We start from the raw sequence: 8007 nt of genomic DNA on the forward strand, positions 1-8007 counted from the left end.
TGAAGAAGTTCCTCCCGGTGCCCTGGCCAGTATTTATCCCTCAATCAACATCATTAAAAAAGATTATATTGTCATGGTCCTGTATTTTTTTTCAGAATATGCGGGTTGCCTTTAAGGCTTGCAAGGGATAACTATTGCTTTAAGAACCAGCAAGTCTCAGGAGTTATAGGAAGGTGCATTTTCATGGCCTTAGAAACAGCCATCTGGAGACTGCGCTTCAAAGGGTGCATTCTCATGTCCATAGAAACAGCCACTGAGAGTGAGTCTCATGTGATACATTTGTTACAATTCAGTTTTGAACTGGTTTTTAATTGAAGACAGTTTGTTCTAAAACGCAGACACAGAGACATACAGACACAGCTGGTGGGGGCACCTGAAGAAACAGCTCTCAACCATTTAAACTGAAGAAAGAGGATTTTAGTCTGTTTGTGATTATCCCTCAAAATTCTAAAAAATTTTTTAGCCAAAACAGAGATCTCTGGTAATTTAAATTGAAGAAAGGGAAGTTAGACCGTGACAATCTTTTATCCCTCAAAAACTCCAAAGTCAGATTGATTCTATTGAAAGTGTTTGCAAGTTGTTAATTGTTGAAATTTGCTAGAGATGGAAAGCATCACTGACTGCTGAAGTTAGGCTATGGATTGTTCTACTGTGGAAGAACCTTTTTTCCTGCATCGGATGACTGTGAGGACTTCAAGCAACATTTTGTGAGGACTTCAAGCAACATTGGCCTGTAAATTTGCAAGGACTCTAATTTTTCTTTTTTAAATGTTGTTTATATCTTCATAGTGTTTAAGAATTTAGTTCTTCTAATTAAAGAGTTAATTTGTTGATTTAAAGACATCTGGTTTGGTTAGCCTCATTCAGGGGTTAATAGATGATACAATTTGGCTGGGTCTTTTTTTAATTTGGAAAGTTTTAAATGATGTTAGCTGATCGGTGGAGCGACGGGATTGAATTAACAGTGTGTTGGTCCCACCACAATCAGAATCATATATTTTGATTGGGGGCTTTGACAGGAGCGGTCGGTCGTAACAATATGCTCATTATCACATTGCTGTTTGTGGGATCTGCTGTGAGAAAATTGGGTGCACCCACCCCTCCCCCCCGCCCCACCCCACCCTTGCTGGGGCTGGCCTGACTGGCCCCGGCAATGCCCGACCTCACTTACCTTGCTGTAAGGGAGATGCCCAACACTGCATCTCTCGGTTGGGTACAGTCCCAGCAGTGGCCACCACTCCCAGCATTGGCGGGCAATTCTTGAAGGTGGGCTCTCATCTCTCAACAGGACAGGAACCATAATGGCAACTCATTAGCTGCACGATGGGCCTACAATCCAGTCAGGGCGGACCCAAACGGCTGAGGCGGGGTTGGCCTGACTTTTCGGCCTGATGAAACAAAAAAAGAGGTTGTATGGTGCATGTCATGTGAATTCTTCAAGCGAGAACCAGGCCAAATACAATAAATTAAGAGGGGAAGTGAAGAGGAAAATACGACTTGTAAGATTAATAGGTTACTAACCAGAATACTGATAGCTTATAAGATTTTAACAAACAACTAATATTATAAACTAGCATTTAATTTTATTAGAACCCTTCTTTGTGGTATGGTAAGTGGGAATACTTAGGAAATAGGGCACAGTATGGACGAGATGTCAAGGTAAAGGGATTCTGGGATTTTATGTCAAGTTTTAAAAAGCTTACTTACAGCAAAATGATGAAACCTTGAAGTCAGTCAGTGAGAGCAGCTTCTATAAGAATAAAATCTAGATTTGTTTCCCAATGAGATAAGGAACCATAGAATGTAAAAGCATGGAGATATAGTAGTCAACACAAAGGGCATTACCTACGTAAATCCAAAAGATTAGCAGCAGTCACAAAATAATCCTTGTTGGTTAGGAAAAGCATACTTTAACACGAGGCTAAAGATGATTGGCAAAAGGGAGGGGGTTAATTGGAAAGCAGCAAGGATAAAAGATGCCTTGTCTTTGTCTTTGTACGGCTGAGAGAATTTTTGAACAAACAAGACGAAAGAGAGAGAGAGAGAGAGAAGCTTAAAGACCAAATCTTGAAGACCAAAAGCTGCAACAGAAACCAGTCGTGTGCTCCACCGTCCAGCTCCTGACATGGGCAGTATAATCCGTGTTAGGTTGTTAATCACTGCCTGAGTTTGTGGCTATAGTTCATCTGAAAACTAAAATTGTTCTTACTTTGTCTCAATAAAGTTGATTCACAGCAAAGCTTTGCTGCCAAATCTGTCCCTGCCTTAGAAGGCGGCATAAAGAGAATATGTTTTTGATAGAGTGGATCAGGAGAATAGAATAGCAGCTAACATAAAAGGGAACCCAAAAATCTTCTACTGGTATGTAAATGGTAAATGAGTAGTAACAGGTTGGGTGGGACCTATTTGGGACAAAGATGGTGATTATATGCTTAGAGGCGCAGGGCAAGGCTAGAATACATAATAAGTACTTTTTATCGGTGTTTACTAAAGAAGAGAATGCTCACAAAATACCAGTAGAAGCAGAGATGGTAATGGATGAGGTGAAAATTGATAGGCAGGATGTACTGGAAAGGTTATGCCTAGGGTGCATACGTTGCCTGGTCTGGATGGCTTGGATCCCAGGTTGCTAAAGGAAGTGGGAGTGGACACAGCGGAAGGGCCTGCCATCATCTTTCAATCTTCTCTGGAGGCGCCAGAGGACTGGAAAGTGGCAATTGTGACACTCTTATTCAAGAAAGGGTGTAAGGACATCCCTAGTTACTACAGGCTGGTCAGTTTAACATCTGTGGTGGGTAAGGTTTTAGAAACAATAATCAGGGAAAAAATCAACAGGAGAGGTTTGGGTTAATTAGGGAGAGCCAACAAGGATTTGTAAAAGGCAGATCATGCTTGACTAATTGATTTTTTTGATGAAGTAACAGAGAAGGTTGATGAAGGGAAAGCAATGGGTGTTTTCTATATGAATTTTAAGAAAGGCTTTGAGAAAGTACCACATAAAAGGCTAGTTACAAATTTGAGGTTCATAGAATAGGATTGTCAGTGTCAGCTTGGATAAACAATTGGCTTAAGGACAAAAAACAGCGAGTCATGGTAAATGGCTGTTTTTCAGACTGGAGGATGGTAGACAGTGGTGTTCCCCAAGGTTCAGTGCTAGAACCACTGCTTTTTTGATGTACATAAAATGACTTGAATATTGGAACACAGAGTAAAATTTCAAAATTTGCCAATGATACCAAACTTCGAGGTGTGGCAGACAGTAAGGATGAAACCAATCTATTGCAACAGGACATAGATAGGCTATCAGAATGGACAGACAAGTGGCAGATTCAATTTAATACAGAGACATGTGACATGATGCATTTTGGCAAAAGGGATAGGGAGAGGTAGTATAGACTAAATGGTAGTTCTAAAGAGTGTACAGGAGGGACAGAGGGACCTGGGGGTTCATGTGCATAGATCTTTAAAGGTGGCAGGACACATTGAGAGAGCAATTAGCAAAGCATATGGGATCTTGGGCTTCATAAATAGAGGTATTGAGTACCAAAGAAGGGAGATTATGCTGAACTTTTATAAAGCTCTGGTCAGGCAACAACTAGAGTTCTGGTCACCACACTTTAGGAAGAATACAAACATATACAAACATATGAATTAAGAGCAGGAGTAGGCCATTCGGCCCCTCGAGCCTGCTCCACTGTTCAATAAAATCATGGCTGATCTGATTGTAACCTCGACTACACATTCCCACCTACCCCCGATAACCTTTCACCACCCCCCATCAAGAATCTATCTACCTCTGTTGTAAAAATATTTAAAGATTCTGCTTCCACTGCCTTTTGAGGAAGAGAGTTCAAACGACTCACGACCCTCTGAGTGAAAAAATTTGTGAGGGTTCTGGAGAGGGTGCAGAGGACATTTACCAGAATGGTTCCAAGGATGAGGGATTTTAGCTGCAAGCTTAGGTTGGAAAAGCTAGGGTCATTCTCCTTGGAGCAAAGGGGATTGAGGGGAAATTTTATAGAGATGTACAAGATTCTAACAGGTTTGGATAGGTAGGCAAAGAAAAAGCTATTCACATTAGCTGAGTGTACAAGGAAGAGGGGACACAGATTGAAGGTTTTGGGCAAGAGATGAAGGGGGGAATGTGAGGAAGAACGTTTTTATGCAGCCAGTGGTAATGGCCTGAAACCCGCTGCCTCCAAGGGTGGTGGAGCAGAGATGATGAATAATTTCAAAAGGAAATTGGATGGGTTCTTGAAGGAAATAAACTTACAGGGCTATGGGGATAAAGCCGGGAAATGGGACCGATTGGATTGCTCTGCAGAGAGCTGGCATGGACTCAATGGGCTGAATAGCCTCCTTCTGTGCCATTATGACTCCATGACTCTAATTAATCCAATAAGGAATTCAGGAGAAACTTCTTTACCCAGAGACTGGTTAAATGTGGAACTTTCTACAAGGAGTTGCTCAGGCCAATAGTATCAGGATGCATTTAAGGGGAAGCTAAGCAAGTACGAGGGAGAAAGGAACAGAATAATATGTTGAAAGGGTGAGATAATGTAAGGTGGGAGGAGGCCCTTGAGGAGCATATAAACACTGGCACAGATCAATTGGGCCAAATGCCTGTTTTGCTGCTGTAAATTCTGTGCAACTTTGCTAAACTTCTACTGTAATCTTGTAAATTAAATGTTACAAATAATTTATGCTGATCGGAACACCCATCTAAGGCTACGTTATTGTAATTCAAAAACTGTTTGCAGGCATTATGTTGATAGTGATATTATTCTTACATGCTTAAGAGTGGAATAAAGTGGCTGTTAATGTTACCTTGAATTGTGTCTGATCCAGTTCTTGATCTTTCCGAGCTGAGCCAAAAGGTAAATGGTGTTCTTACCATTCTGGCATTTCGTCCATGCTAATCACCAAGTGGTGAGATATATACGCAATGAAGTATCCTTTATACTGCTCCAACATTGCACTTTCAACCCAAACTCACATGAACGTTACAATGACATGATTGTGGTGCTTCCACTTCATGTACCAACCAAACTTAGAACTAAAGTTAAGGTAGTTTGGAGCCACAGACCTACCTCCACCAGTAATTAAATTGAATGGCTTGGTCCACTGATTTGCCAGTCTCTGCCATACAGCAGAGATAACTCCACAGTATTAAAGGCAATGTTTTCACCCACTCAAGTTCTCAGGGGAGCTCTCCCAAGACCTTCGGGCAGCAGATATCACTCATGCAATCACAGTGTTCTTGATAACCTTGCTTACTAACACTTTGGAATGTGAAAGGAAGGGTAAGACTGAAAAGGTTTGGACTCTTTTCTCCAGAAAATAGAGGCTGAGGGTGACCTGATAGAGGTCCTTAAAATTATAAAAAGATTTGATAAAGCAGACGGAGAAGATGTTTCCATTTTCACTTCTACTGGGAGACTAGAGCTAGGGCCATAAATATACGATAGTCACTAATAAATCCAATAGGGAATTCAGGAGAAACTTCTTTACCAAAAAGGGTGGTGAGAATGTGGAACCTGCTACCATAAGGAGTAGATGAGGCGACTGGTATAAATGCATTAAAGGAAAGTGAGATAAACATGAAGGGGAAAGGCATAAAATGTTGATGGGGTTAGATGAAGAAGGATGGGAAGAGTGTGGAACTGGCATGGATCTGCTTCTATGCTGTAAATACTCAAACGATGTAAAAAGAGAACCCAAGTAACCGAGGTAGGAGGTAGATATGATGTTAATGTTGTATCTCAAAGTTTTATGCAGAATGTTATAAATGTAACCGTTGTATTTTAACATCTTTTACTCCTTGTACTACAGCTTCGCTTACAACCGTAATAAAACCTGTAGGGGAAAAATTGGACTTGGCCAGAAACAAGCGCAGGGATCACAGTGAACAATTACCTGCGCCTGTTCTTAGCAATGCAGGCAGTAAGCAAACTTCATGCTACTTGTTAATTATAGGTGTACAGGCCATCGAACATTAACCACACTGTAGGATGGGGTATAAAGGAAGGAATAATGGCAGCTTGTCAGAAAGGTACAGTGATAATAATGGGGGATTTTAACCTACATATAGACTGGAAAAATCAAATGGGCAGAAGTAGCCTAGATGAGGAGTACACAGAATGTTTTCAGGATAATTTCTTGAAACAATATGTTCTGGAGCCAACCAGACAGCAGGCTATGCGAGACCTAGTAGTGTGCAATGAGATAAGATTAATTAATGACCTCATAGTTAAGGTGCCCCTAGGTACCAGCGATCATAATATGCTTAAATTTTACATTCGTTTTGAGGGAGGGAAGAGTGGGTCCAAGACTAGCAGTTTAAACTTAACTAAGGGTAATTATGAGGGCATGAAAGCAGTGCTAGCTAAAGTGAACTGGCAAATCAGGTTAAGGGATAGGTCAATAGAGATGCAGTGGCAGACATTTAAGGGGATATTTCAGAATACACAGAATAGAGTCATTTCAACAAGAAAGAAAAAATCCAAGGGTGGAACCTGCCATCCGTGGTTAACGAAAACAGTTAAAGATTGTATCAAACGTTTAAAAAAAGCCGATAATTGCACAAAGAATGACTAAAAGATTGATAAGGAAGGTAAAATTAGAGTACGAGAGAAAGTTAGCTAGGAATATAAAGACAGATAGTAAGAGTTTCTATAGATATTTTAAAAAGAAAAGTTAACAAAGTGAGCATTGGTCCTATAAAAAGTGAGTCTGGGGAATTAATAATGGATAATAAACTGATGGCAGATGAACTGAACAGATATTTTGCATCAGTCTTCACGATTTGAGGATATAAGTAACATTCCAGTATTAGCTGTAAGACAGGAAATGGAAGGGAGGGAGGAACTCAGGAAAATTACAATCACCAGGGAAGTGGTACTGAACAAATTGTTGGAGCTGCGGGCTTGCAAGTCCCCGGGTCCTGATGAACTTCATCCTAGGGTGTTAAAAGAAGTGGCTAGTGAGATAGTTGATGTGTTAGTTTTAATTTTCCAAAATTCTCTAGATTCGGGGATGGTTCCGTTAGATTGGAAAATAGCGAATGTAACTCCTTTATTCAAAAAGGGAGGAAGACAGAAAACAGGAAACTACAGGCCAGTTAGCTTAACATCTGTTTTAGGGAAAATGCTAGAAACTATTATTAAAGATGTTATAGCAGGGCATTGAGAAAAATTCAAGGTAACCAGGCAAATTCAACATGGCTTTGCGAAAGGGACATCATGTTTAACCAGTTTATTGGAGTTCTTTGAGGCCGTTACATGTGCTGTGGATGAAGGGGGATGTATTGTACTTAGATTTCCAGAAGGCACTTGATAAGGTGCCACATCAAAGGTTATTGCAAAAAATAAAAGCTCATGGTGTAGGGGGTAACAGATTGGCATGGATAGAAGTTTGGTTAACTAACAGGGAACAAAGAGTCCGCATTAATAGGTCATTTTCTGGTCGGCAAGATACAATGAGTGGTGTGCCACAGGGATCTGTGCTGGCGCCTCAAATTTTTACAATTTATATAAATGACTTAGGTGAAGGGACCGAAGGTATGGTTGCTAAATTTGCTGATGACACAAAGATAGGTAGGAAAGTAAGTTGTGAAAAGGACATAAGGAGGCTACAAAGGATATAGAGATAGGTTAAATGAGTGTGCAAGGACCTGGAAAATGGAGTATAATGTGGGAAAATGTCCACTTCGGCAAGAAGAATAAAAAAGCATATTATCTAAATGATGAGAGATTGCAGAGCTCGGAGATGCAGAGGGATCTGGGTGTCCTTCTGCATGAATCGCAAAAGCTTAGTAGGCAGGTACAGCATGTAATTAGGAAAGCTAATAGAATGTTATCGTTTATCAAAAGAACAAAGAACAAAGAAAATTACAGCACAGGAACAGGCCCTTCGGCCCTCCAAGCCTACGCCGATCCAGATCCTCTATCTAAACATGTTGCCTATTTTCTAAGGGTCTGTATCTCTTTGCTTCCTGCCCATTCATGT

Source organism: Heterodontus francisci, chromosome 40, assembly GCF_036365525.1.
Source record: "Heterodontus francisci isolate sHetFra1 chromosome 40, sHetFra1.hap1, whole genome shotgun sequence".
NCBI lineage: Eukaryota > Metazoa > Chordata > Chondrichthyes > Heterodontiformes > Heterodontidae > Heterodontus > Heterodontus francisci.